The following is a 13977-nucleotide window of genomic DNA, read 5'->3' as shown; positions in this document are numbered from 1 at the left end:
CTTATGCTCTTATGTACCAGGAGGTAAAGTGAGGAAAGAAGAAGTGAAAGTGGTACCAAGAGACGTAACAAAGAGAATAGAAGAGTGGTACCAAGGAATACAGCAAGACACTGAGACGGTGAATGAATGAGCTGTGGGAAGAGAAAAACTGTAAAATGGTTGCAGCTTTTCAGGAGATGATGGAGAGGTTGAGGAAGAGCATAAAAAGAGGAGCCAGTGTGCAGAAGAAGAGAAGACTAGTCTTTGTGTGCCATGTACTGAAGAACCTGGTTCCCTTTCCAGGAGTACTGACCTCACACCGTTTGAGACAGAGGAGAATCGAAAAAGCATGCAAGTTTGAAGAAAGAAGCCTACAACTAGGCTATCTGACTCAACAGTAACAAATTGTTACAATGAGGAGATACTTCTGGAAGGCCAAAATAGCAAGTCAAGGAGAGAGGAAGGAGGAGAGAGAGGAGCTAACTCAGAAAAAAATTGAACCTTTGAAAACAAGAATAAGAGTACTGCAAGTTCTTGCTGATAAGAATGATTTCCTTCTGGCATTGACCATCAAAGAGGCTATTGAAGTGGACCTTGAGAGAACAATCTCAACAGAAGAGGTGATGGGTAGGAAACCTCAGAAAAAAGCTTAATAATAGAGAAGACGGATATGCTGAAAAACTATTCCATCCCTGCATAAGAAGCAGGTGTGAATGGTTCATCTCTTTCCTCCTGTAACTAGCGTATAGCTATCCCATTGAATGGAGCCTACCACAGCAGTGGAAGGATGGAGGGGGGGAGGGGACAATGCACGGAGGGCTATAGTGGTTTAACTCTGAAAAAATATCCACACACTTAGCCATTCTTCTGGCTTTGAGACAGGTAATTTGCAACTTTTTAGAATCTTTTAAAAAAATCCAGATAGTTGGTAATCTTATCTTTCTGAATCCTGAGCACATCTGACAGCGTCGCCCCCCTCCCCCCGTCCCCTGTCCTAAATGTTTGGATTCAGTACCGAGGTAAGATTATTCTTTTGCAACAATCATTTTGTCTGCTCTTTTGTTAAAGGAAAGGACCAATTGGATCACCCCCACCCCCCAAAAAAAGCATATTATTATTGTTGGGGATGTAATGAATCATCTGATGACCCTGATCACATGCCACTGGTTGATTGAATGTATGATAAATAGGTAAATATATGATACTGATATGAATCCTAGTACTGTGTTGATATTATGGGAAATGTTGGGGATGACATTTCTAAAGGGGGGAAGAATGTAACCAGATGGAAGAAAAAATCTCATCCAGGCCACCAGGTGAACTCCTGCCTGCGTTGCTGAAGAAGGCTCTGGTGCTGGCCTCTAGGAGCTGTATAGCTACAGACACGTGGAATCCTGTGGCATAGCTGTTTATACTGAGGCATTTTAAAGACTGAATTATTCACTCATTTAAAAACATATGTATAGAAATAAAACAACAACATAAAAGAAAAAATAAATAAAACCTTTTTTTACTGGACTAGCTTACCCCCCTCCCCATTTTTACAAAAACATAGCGTGGTTCTTAGCTCCGGCCACGGCAGTAACAGCTCTTATGCTCATAGAATTCCTATGAGTGTCCGAGTTGTTACTGCTGTGGCCAGTGCTAAAAATGTTAAGAAAGTATTTTCTTTTCCTTTATGTTTTTGTTTTATTTCTACATATTACCTTAACGAGTGGACTAACATGGCCACCACACCTTTTCTCTTAAAACATATGTGCAATGAATACTTGTTAAATTTGAAGAACTAGTTGGGAGTCTCTTCCTGCCTCGTATTTGAAAAGTTTGCCACAGTTGTTCAACTTTCAATACTTGTACTTTAGTAGCTGTAATGTTTTAGAGTGGAAGTGTGCCTTGGCTCAGGGGAATCGACTTACTTCTGACTACTGTGACCGATAGCATTTCAGCTATTTTACTGAGACAAGGGGACATTACATATTCAAGGATCACTCCAGGGCCTTAACTAGCCCAGTTTGTTCCCTGACATAAGGAACATGCTTAATGTAGTGGGGAGATGCATACCTTTCTGCTATATCATACCCTGCAGGGATGGTGCCAATAATCCTGCCTCACCCCATAGAAACCAGAGACTCCCGGTGAATGTGTGGTGGTTTTCTTGGGTTTGTGTAGATTTCTGTGTGGGCTCAGGGCTTAGCTTTTGGGCCTAGTTATTATCCAGGTCAAGGTCTCCTTTTAGGTTTAAAGTTCCTGTCTTTTGTGTACATTTTTTAAAGTACAGTATATAAATAAATACAAGTACTAACCCTTCCCTGAAGAACTTATTTTTCAATTTGAGTAAATTTATGCTTCTGCAGGTTGTCACTCTAATTCTACATATGGCACTAAATACTGTGCATACAAATTTGGGTGCATGCCTAATTATGTGTGCACAATTTAATTGACAAATGTGCCACTTAGAGGGATATTGTATAAGGGGTGCCTAAAGTGTAAATGTCTACATCAATAAAAATCAATTTCAAAATTAGAGTTAATGACATCATTAATGAACTTTAACAAGCTCATAATGACAAAAAAAGGTTAATTGGGTGGTAGGTGCATACACCCGGGCACTTACCACCAAGTACCTGTAGTTAGGGGCAGATCAAGAGTTAGGCATTGGTAAATTGCAACACATTGCAGGTGTAATAAACTCTGGCCTACATTACAGACACCTACAATGTAGTTGTGATTATATTAGAGATATCTAACATGATATTGACAAGTCTAGGTGCCTATGTTGTAGGCCTCTACAAATGTAGGCATCATGAACAGATTCTGGCCCTTAGTGCTGATAACTGGGCGCTAATAATCAATTTATCGGTGCTTATTGGCATTAACCTAAATTTGTATGCATATCTTTAGGCGCTGGGGTTCATGAGTAAATTTTACATATGGATCTGAAAAGGGCCATTGGAGGGCCAAAGGGAATGTAGGGAGAGAGGAGACATGATCAAGACGTTTAAGTATATTACCGGCCGTATCGAGTTGGAAGAAGAGATTCTCTTTCTCAAAGGACCCTCAGCCACAAGAGGGCATCCACTCAAACTCAGGGGTGGGAAATTTCATGGCGATACCAGGAAATATTTCTTCACTGAGAGAGTGGTTGATCCTTGGAACAAGCTCCCGGTGCAAGTGATCGAGGCAAACAGCGGGCAAGAATTTAAGAGCAAATGGGATGCCCATGTGGGATCCCTTAGAGGGTTAGGCCAAGGGAACCTGTCACCAGGTGTGGGATCCCTAGGATAGTAGACTTGGTGGTAGGTCAGTAGAGTGGGCAGACCTGATGGGCTATGGCCCTTATCTGCCGTCATCTTCTATGTTTCTATCAGGGGTATTCATAGAATTTGCACTTGGTTTTATAGAATGAAGGACTCTGCACCTAATTTAGGAACAAGGATTTACACCGGCCTTTACTTGGTATAAATCCTCATACCCCAATCCTGATGCTAAACGCTAGTCCATAAATGATGCCCAACTCTGAGCCTCTGTCCCTCTGTTCATAGAACAGCACTTATCATTCATTTTTATTCGCGCCAATTTTTTCAGCACCATATACAGAATTCAGTCCAATATATGTGCATAACTTTATGTGCATATCATGTTCATACTTTATAAAAGTTTGTTCTGTACATAAAGAACCTCTTTACATGCAAAAATGATTTCAGGGGCAATTATATTAAGTGCTATCTAAATGTAGGTGGAACAAAGAAGCATGATTAATGCCAGTTCGACAGTGGCATTAAGGCACGCCTAACCTGTTATAAACTAATAGCACAAAGCTGCTTTGGCATGCTAAAACTTAGGTAAGATAGCTTATGCCAGGCCAATAGTAGGCACAAGCTAGTGTGCTTAAGTGCACCTTGCAAAGCATACATCTGATAATATTCTATAAGGTGAGTATGTTGCCGGGAGGAATGCTTATGATCCGCCTATGTTCTAACTAGCGTACCAATTTTAGCACCTAGCACATATGCCCTTTCTTCGCTTAGATTACTGCAGTGCTGCCTCTCCCTCCTGCAATCTGTGGAAAACTGCTACACAACTCATCTTCTACCAACCTTGCTACACTCATGTCACCCCTCTCCTTAAATCACTTCACTGGCTCCCTATCTGCCTTCACATATAGTTCAAGCTCTTATTGCTAACCTATAAGTGTGTTCATTCTGCTGCCCCTTGGTATCTCTCCTCTCTCCTTATACACCTCCCAGAGACTCCATTCCTCAGATAAACATCTCTTAACTTTACCTTTCTCCTCCACTACCAATTCCAGACTTCTTTCCTTTCATCTAGCTGCCCCCATGCCTGTAATAAATTACCCGAGTTTGTCCGCCAAGCCCCTTCCCTTCCCTTGGTTAAAAGCAGACTGAAAACCTACCTTTTTCATAAAGCCTTCAATCCATAACTCCCCACTGCCCTCCAACCCAGCCAGCAGATTAAACCATTCCCCTTAACTGTATCCATGACAACCTGTCTGTCTCTCTTGTCTGTTTAGATTGTAAGCTCTTTCGAGCAGGGACTGTCTTCTTCTTTGTGACTCTGTGCAGCACTGCATACATCTGGCAGCACTATTGAAATAATTAATAGTAAACGCAGTATATGCCATGATTACCAATTATTGACATAATTCATATTGTAAATGAGAATATTCTATGAATTATTGTGCAAAATTGACGCCTAAATGTAGGCACCCTTTACAGAATGCCCTTTTAAGATTTCCACCACAGGGTCATTTATAAAGCTTTTTCCATATGTAAAGACCCCAGACAAGAGTTTGAAGGTTGCAGTTGTAGATGAAGATCGAGTTATTCGTGTCAGAACTTGAAAAAGTCAGCTTGCTCGGATTCAGACAATGTGGTGGAGATGCTGAGTCAACAATTCCCTGCAGTTCAGTTTGAAATTGTTGCCATGTCAACAACCGGAGATAAAATCCTTGACACTGCTCTGTCCAAGACTGGAGAGAAGAGCCTCTTTACTAAAGAACTAGAGAATGCACTGGAGAGAAGAGAAGTTGATCTGGTGGCTCTCTCCTTAAAGGACCTGCCAACAACACTGCCTTTACCATTGGTGCTGTCTGCAAATGGGAAGATCCCCCATGATGCTGTTGTGTTTCACCCCAAACGTATTGGAAAAACATTAAGCACTCTTCCTGAGAGGAGTGTGGTAGGGACCAGCTCCCTCAGGTGAGCAGCTCAGCTGAAGAGGAAGTTTCCACAACTAGGCTTCCAAAATATTAGGGGGAATTTAAACACACGTTTGAAAAAGCTGGATGAGAAAGATGACTTTGGTGCCATTATGGAGGCTCGTGTACTATTTAAGTTAGGCTGTCTTTGCTAAAAGGTTGTGAATGGCACTGCTCCTATCTATATGACTGATAGATTTCTTACAGCATCTTACAAACACAGTAGAAGATCTTATGCCCTGTTTATTTTTCCATCGTTTCAAGGTTGTAAAAGTAAGAAATACTTGGATCATACATTAGCATTACAGTCAGCTTCCTACGACAAATAATTTTGACTGCTGTTACGTAGAGCCTGTTCTTACAAACATTTTAGAACCCTGTTGAAAACCTATCTTTTCTCAAAGTATTTGGCCAAATAGTTCTAGACGTTTTTTAATGTTATTTTATTATTAATTTATTGTTAACCGCATTGAACTTCTGGTTACGCACGATGTTATGTTGTTATGTTATGTAAAGTCTGTTTTATAGGTAGAAAATTGTATGGGGGAAATATGCACATAAAAAGCAGATGCACCTTCTTTCATGCAACCTGCTTGTAGGCATTTCTGGGAGCATAGTTTGGGCCAAGTGGAGGCAGAGTTGTGATGCACGCATGTAATTTATATAACATATACAAGTAAACATATAGAACACAACTATATATTGGGAACATATATATCATCTTTAGAGTGTATATAAATCTGTGCACTGTAGGACTAGTTTCTTGGTACTTATGATTTAAAATTCCATAGGAACTTATGTGGTCTTTAAACCATAGGAATAAAATAGGCACCTTTTTGAACAGATGACATATTAAAAAATTACCCCCAGATGGCCAGAAAGAGTGATTGCAGTGTTTCATTAAGGGCTCCTTTTACGAAGCCGCGTTAGCGGCTTTATCGCATGCACATTTTTTGTGCACGCTAACCCCCGTGCTAGCCGAAAAACTACCACCTGCTCAAGAGGAGGCGGTAGCAGCTAGCACGGCCAGCAAATTAGCGTGCGCTATTACACGCGCTAAACCGCTAGTGCGGCTTTGTAAAAAGAGCCCCAAATCAGGCACAGTTAGAGCATCCTAGACCATCCCGCCAATAATAATAATAATAAAAGTGTGCGTCACCTTCTTTTACAAAGCGGTATACATTAATTCCCTATGGACGTCAGAGCGATTATCGCAGCTGCAGTCACTAGCGCGGCTTTGTAAAAAAAAAAAAAGGGGGGGGGGATGAGATTCATTTCTTCTAAAGCAAGGAACAAGGCAAGACAAATAGGACAAAATCAGAAGTTTCTCTTTTCCTGAGCAGCTCTGCACTTCAGCTTTGAAATTCAAGGAGATATAATATGCAAATGCAGTTTTGGGAGAAAATTCAACATCTCTATTAAAGATCAAAGGTAAAGAAAGGTAGATGAAGGATTAGTAAAATCCCAGATCTTAGATGTTGCTCAGAGACTTATGATAAAATGGTTCTGCGTACAGTGGCATGTTGCAGATGACATTTCTATTGTACGAGTAATTTGCCTTCTACCTGACATTAAATAGCACTCTCATTATTAGGAATTCTGGCAGCGTTTTCATTTCAAACAGCATCAAGTTATGAACTATGAAGCACTTCTTAATGAAGGCAGTGCATTTTCCCTGTCATTCTGAAATGCGAGACAAAGCAGTACCTGGACTAAACCTCGAGCAACATTATTGTGAGCTCCCCACTCCTGACACAGTGCAAATCTTCAGCTAAGGCATTCTTCTTATTAAATAAAGATCTATAACTGAACACATGTATCTGTAATATCACTACAATCCAAAGAAAATTAAAAGACAGATTATGTCCAGGATATTACATGCACCACCACAGAGCACTGCTAGAATCTGGTGTGATCCTGTTGCTAAGATACCCAGCTAATGCCACAGGAACAAGCCCCTCTTACTAATCTAGCACAAGCCATGCATGCTTCCACATATTTTGGCAGGGGAAACTAAAAGTCCACTGACAATGGTCTGGGATATTGCTAGCCAGTGTTCCTGAATATATACATTTTTTCTGCTAAGCTTCAGCAGTCTTTGCAAAATAAGAAATGTAACACACCGTTAATAGCATTTGGTTGCTTTATACCATTTAAAACAAGTAAGATTACTTTCTATCCTCCTGCATAGTCAATAAAACTTTCTTAAAAAGGTAATTATTTAAGTGCTTTTGGTTGTAAAATTGTGGGGCTCCCCCCAAAAAAGATCATCTTAATCTCTGTGATTTGTAACTGTAATGTGCACGTAAATGACTGACTCCATTTTCTGACTTCAATGCGAGCTTTGAGGGGAAAGTAATATCCTAGCTTCATTTGGTGCATACTGAGTGACATGAAGACTCAAAGAAAGAAATATGTTCTACTGCAGCTGAGAAAACTATACTTCTTGAGGACATTTTGGAAATCAGAAGTTGCACTACAAACTTGCAAAGACAGGCAAGCATACGCCCACAGCTAAATAGACATTTAGACCAGGGGTTCCCAACCCAGTCCTCAGAACATACCTAGCCAGTCAGGTTTTCAGGATAGTCAAATTGAATATGCATGAGATAGATTTGCTTGCAGTGAAGCTAGCACATACAAGTTTTTCTTATGCATATCCTGAAAACCTGGTTGGCTGAGTGTGTCCCAAGGGTTCAGAATCTCCACTATAGACAGATGTTAGACAAGTATGCAGATAGATGCTGGGCAGAAGTAGTAAACACACAGTGATAAGTATTTAAAGGTCCCCTAACTATAAAAATGTGTCTGCATTTTTAAGACCCTATTACTTGTACAAGTCAATTTTCAAAACACAAGGCATCTGAGCATAGATGCCTTTGACTATCAGATTGGTAATACAGCTAAAAGTAAGAACATAAGAATAGCCTTACTGGGTCAGACCAATGGTCCATCTTGCCCAGTAGCCCATCTTCACAGTGGCCAATCCAGGTAACTAATACCTGGCAAAAACCCAAATGGTAGCAACATTCCATGCTACTGATCCAGAGCAAGCAGTGGCTTAACCCCATTTCTGTCTGTCTCAATAACAGACTATGACCCTTTCCTCCAGGAAATTGTCCAGTCTGGATAGTTTGCAAAGATAAAGTCTCCAAGTATGATGGCTTGGTTGTTTGTGATACCAGTTTGCTAAGGATGGCTAGCAGGTCATCTATGATTGACATTGGACAGCATGGTGCTCTGTATATCAAGGTGAAGGTTAGGTCTTTGTTGTGACCCACCAAGAAGGTGGGGCACTCTAGTGCATCTAGTGTGATGGTGTCAATCGGTCTTAGGTTGAGGCTGGACTTAATGATGGTGGTTACACTTCCACCTCTAGTGTTACTGTGTCAACAAGCTATTGCTTGATACCCTGGTGGGCAAAGCATGCCCATGGGAACTCTGCCATTATCTTTACACCAGGTTTTGCTAATTAGGAAGATGTCCCAATTATTTTCAGTGAGAATATAATGTAGTATAATGTCTTTGTTGTTTACTGACCTTGCATTTGCCAGTGCAATTTTGAAGTTGCACTGGCAACTGTGGGTGAAAAGGAGGATGATGGGGATAGGTCTAAGGTAGCGGGGTCTGTGTGCTAAGGATTTTCTCCGGGGAAGGTGACTCAGGTCATCATATCTTCCTTGGTCTGTGATGACTGGGATGGAGGAATACATGTTGGCAAGGAGAGTAATTGGCATGAAACAGAAGAGCAGAGATTGTGGCACTGGTATTATCAAGGTAATTTAATTATGAAGGACTATGATGGCTACGTTTGGGTTATAGAGTCTTGGTCTGTATCTTTGTTGTGGTACTCTTAAGGCTATCACATTTATATGGCTTGTGATAACTGTGTAGAACAGATGGGCCCCTTCCAATCTGCTATAAAGTTAATTTGTGTATTTGGATAGGGTCAAGTTTGAGTTTGTGTTGTTTATTTGAGTGGTAGATGGGTAGAGTTAGTGAATATTTAGAATCATTAGGGCAGTGGTGTGGTTTGTGCTCTTACTTTTAGGTTATATCTAATGTCCGAGTTGATAGTTTAGTTATCATCAGTTGTGAGCAGTGGTTAGGGTGGTGAGGAGGTAATTTAGTAAGGCTACCTAAAGTCCACCTAATGTTAGGCGTCAATATCAGCACCAATTCTATAAAACAGGCGCTCATTATTGAATCACAGTCAGCGTCACCTAAGTGTGCTTAGGCGGTGCTCAGCATCCTAACATTTAGGTGTCCCCAATTTATGCCAGGGCTTTCTATGCCTAAAGTTAGGCACCAATATAAGAGCCTAATGTCACCTGATCCACTAAGAAGCTCCTAACTCAAAAACAAGCCCATGATCCGCTCCCTAATCACGCCTACTTTTAGTGTAGGCGCTTTGGGCTAGGTGCCTACTTTTTATAGAATTTAGATTTTTGAGTTAGGTGCCTGCCTTTTTTTTTTTCCCAATAAATTTTATTGTATTTAAAATGTTAATAACAAAAACACATGAAATATAAACAAAGCAATATTTAACAATTACAAACCTATAATAATGTATACTGAAATATATAGTCAAGCTCATACATTAAGATAAATTCTCATAAACAGTTGCAATATTTACCTAGTGGTGCCCAAATTTTACAAAAATGTGCTATTGTACAAGATTTTATAGCAATAACCATTTCATATTTACATATAGAAAACACCATTCACTAAAGTTGAGTTTAGTGTTATCCTTCCAATTACAAATTATAAGATGAGTGACAGCAGCGAGGAGGATGTTAAAAAGTTTCTTTTGATTAGCAGGAATCTGAAGAACTTTTAATTAAGTCCAATTAAGGACAATTGTGAGGTGCTGAGTGTCAATATCAGCGGTGATTGGGCCTATTGTGCAATTAAAGTAGGCACCAAAATTGGCACCTATCTTTATACAGGCTTTATAGAGTCAGGGTCAAACTGTCCCTATCTGCAATAAACGTTTATTGTGGGTTTGTTACAACGTTGACTGGTTTTAACAAAATGTTAGTCATTAGTACGGGTCCATGTTAATGGATATCATGAAGTAAAACCATGCCAGCTGCTTATCACAGCTTAGTTGAAGGGCCCCTAAAATTTCATCCTATTCACTAAACCATATGCTACTTATCAACTACACATTAACTCCAATAATTATCACTTACTGTTGACCAACAGCATATTTAAGCAAGGGTGATACACCATAGTAAAGTCATCAGATGGCTGGCTGGAGGTTGTTTATTTTTAGGAGGGGGAGGTGGGAAATGCAGATGTTTTTGCTACTGCAGCAAAGAGGAGATAGAAGAAAAAGTAAGAATAGGAGAGCAAGGGAAGAGAAAGAGAGAAAAAGGAGGAATAAAGACAGCAGTAGAAAACAAGAAGGGAGCTACCTCCCTGAATGTTAAGGCTAGGAGAGCTTGCTGTTGACTATACTGCTGTGTCTTTGTTGGGGGGGGGGAGGGTTGTTTTTGTTTTTGTAAATCTTTATTAATTTTAAAAAATAAGTAATGCAATACAATGAATTTAAACAAATCAAGAAACGCACTTTAAATATGCAAATAATTCGAAAAACACTCATTTTCTCCCCCCTTAACTAATAAAAGTAGATATACATTTATAATTTCAATACAATAAATAAAATAAATAAATAGAACTAGGATTGGATCATTATTGGATGAAAAAAGGCATCAAGGTCCAGATTTTGGTGAATGGAGAGGAGGCGAGGGTTGGGTTAGGATGTTGGGGGATGTCGATAGCAGTTGGAGTAGGCCATGGAGTACAACATGCTAGCATACAGTAGGTGGCAAAGTGATGAACATGTGAAGAAAATAGGAAAAGAACTGAAATGAAAAAGTGGGAGGGAGAAGAGGCATCTTCCCTTCACTTGTACTTCCTATGGGAATGGCAATTTTATAACAGGACTCCTAGGCAAGAAAGACATTATATTGTGCTTATTTTATAAGTGCAAAAACTATAACACCAATCCCTATAATAATGTGGAGGGCTGGGACAGCCAATTCCTAAGAATTTTTACCTTCCTCTCATCTCCCCCGTGTACTTTTAGAATCCCTGGTGGTCCATAGTTCATGGCAGCCAATCAACTGGTGGCTCTGCACAGGCAGGAGTGAGTTTCCTTGTGGAAGTGGTGAAAACATAAAGTGTATCTAAATTCAAGAAAGCCTGAGACAAGTTTGTTGAATCTTTATGGGAGAGAAGGGGATATTAGATGGCATGATTAAACTGACTAGATAGGCCATAGGCTATATGGTCTTTGTCTGTCTTCATTTTTCTATGTTTCTTTGTTTAACTCCTTCCCCCCTCCTCTTCTTCCTTCCCCCATGACATAAGGAGGACATCTCCCAAAAAACAAAAATAAGCTCAAGCCTCTCTTCCAAAACCACAGGCAGTACCCCTCCCCACCCCCCACCCCCACCCCATCACCTTTTCAACCTATTTGACCACATTAAGATCATCACATACTAGCACACCTAAGTCCCATTATTTGTTCGTGCACAAAAGCTCTTCACCCCCTCAGATCATTCTTCAAGCATTGCTAGGTCCTTCCTTATCTAGGTACATTCTTATGTTATCTATACCATCTAGAGTGTCTACTGTATTGCAGATTTTGATATCATTCGCAAAGAGGCAAATCTTACCAGACAACCCTTCAGCAATATCACTTACAAAAATGTTAAAAAGGACAGGCACAAGAACCGAACCTTGAGGCACACTATCGGTAGCATCTCTTTCCACAGAGTGATCTCCATTGACTACTACTCTTTGACACCTTCCACTCAACCACTTTCTGATCCAGTCAGTCACTTTGAGGCCACACCAAGGGCACTCTTTATTTATTAGAAGAATATGTGGAATAGTGTCAAAGGAATTGCTAAAATCTAAATACACCATATCTAACTCTATCCAATTCTCTGGTCACGTAGTCAAATAAATTAGTTGGAGATGTTTGACAAGACCTGCCTCTAGTGAATCCATGTTACCTTTGGTCCTGTAATCCTTTGGATTCCAGAAAATTCACTATTCCCTGATTTAAAAGAGTTTCCATTAAATTACTTACCACAAAAATCAGACTTACCAGTTTGTAGTTTCCTACCTCTTCCTTACTTCCACTTCAAGAAAGCATGGGACAGGCATTTGATAAAGGGGATGGAGCTCTGCTTTTATGAGGAAAGACATGGCTTGGCTCTAGGGCTCCATGAGTGACTCAGGATGCTTCGGTATACAACCTTCCAAATCTTCCATGCAAACATCCATATCACGCAGATCAGAGTGGGTAGTTTCAGTTTTGTCCAGTATCTCAAAATGCATCAGCTTTAGATTTTGTTGCCCCAAGCCCATACATGATTTTAAATCCTTAGAGAACACTGTAGCAGGGGCCTGTTTGTCATCCTAGCCTACTGAAAAGTCAGCTTCCAACTCACATGAGAGGGTGAATCATGGATCCATGTCAAACTGCACCCTTGCCCGAGAATGGCACAACTCTTGTAAGCGCTCGTAATATCAGTTTACTTAGTTTCAGAAGCCATTTGAACTCTGTTCTGTTCCAAAATGTAGACTACTAACCTAAACAGGGCTTTGGATTCAAGCCTTGTTAATGATCAATCAGCCATCAAGTAAAATCAAGTGATTAGTGCAAATTAAGATTCTTATATATAAACACACAGGGCTAGCACTCTAGAGGAATTTAAAGAGAAAAAGACAAAGGAGTGCGAGGTTATAAAATTTGCAGACGATACCAAACTGTGCGGCAAAGTTAGCTCCAGGGAGGAGTGTGAGGACCTGCAAAGGGACTTAGACAAGCTGGAAGACTGGGCAAACAAATGGCAAATGCGCTTTAATGTGGAAAAATGCAAGGTTATGCATATAGGGAAAAAGAACCCGTTGTTCAACTACAAATTGGGGGGGGCATTGTTGGGAGAAAGCAATCTTGAGAGAGACTTGGGTGTGCTGGTGGATGCATCACTGAAGCCATCTGCACAGTGCGCAGCGGCCTCAAAAAAAGCCAACAGGATGCTGGGCATCATAAAGAGGGGCATAACTACAAGGACGCGGGAAGTCATCATGCCACTGTATCGAGCGATGGTGCGTCCACATCTGGAATACTGCGTTCAATATTGGTCGCCGTACCTCAAGAAAGACATGGAGGTACTTGAGAGAGTCCAAAGGAGAGCAACAAAACTGGTAAGAGGGCTGGAACACTACCCATATGCTGAGAGGTTGGATAGGCTGGGGCTCTTCTCTCTGGAAAAAAGGCGGCTCAGGGGTGATATGATAGAGACCTTCAAAATCATGAGGGGCATAGAGAGGGTGGATAGGGACAGATTCTTCAGGCTGAAGGGGACAACAGGTACGAGGGGGCATTCGGAGAAACTGAAGGGAGATAGGTTCAAAACGAATGCAAGGAAGTTTTTTTTCACCCAGAGGGTCGTGGACACTTGGAATGCGCTACCGGAGGAAGTGATCAAGCAGAGTACGGTACAGGGATTCAAACAGAGACTGGATGGATTCCTGAGGGATAAGGGGATCGTGGGATACTGAGAAAGCTAATCAGAAAATATATGCAGAAACCCAACCTGGTCGTGCAGGCAAGACCGGAGGGCTAGGACTTTGATAGGAAGATAGGACTCAATTAGGAAACCAAGGAGGCATGGGGGCCCCTTCTGGTGATTTAGACAGGTCGTGAACTGTTTGGGCCGCCGCGGGAGCGGACTGCTGGGCAGGATGGACCTATG

General features: G+C 40.9%; 1 pseudogene; it reads left to right on the top strand.

The window, feature by feature from the left end:
• Nucleotides 1-392: 392 nt before the first annotated feature.
• Nucleotides 393-5352, top strand: LOC117367447 (annotated as a pseudogene).
• Nucleotides 5353-13977: the final 8625 nt, after the last annotated feature.

This window comes from Geotrypetes seraphini, chromosome 1 (genome assembly GCF_902459505.1).
Source record: "Geotrypetes seraphini chromosome 1, aGeoSer1.1, whole genome shotgun sequence".
NCBI lineage: Eukaryota > Metazoa > Chordata > Amphibia > Gymnophiona > Dermophiidae > Geotrypetes > Geotrypetes seraphini.
The sequence above is the reverse complement of the archived record's forward strand: the minus strand, read 5'-3'. Positions and strand labels throughout refer to the sequence as shown.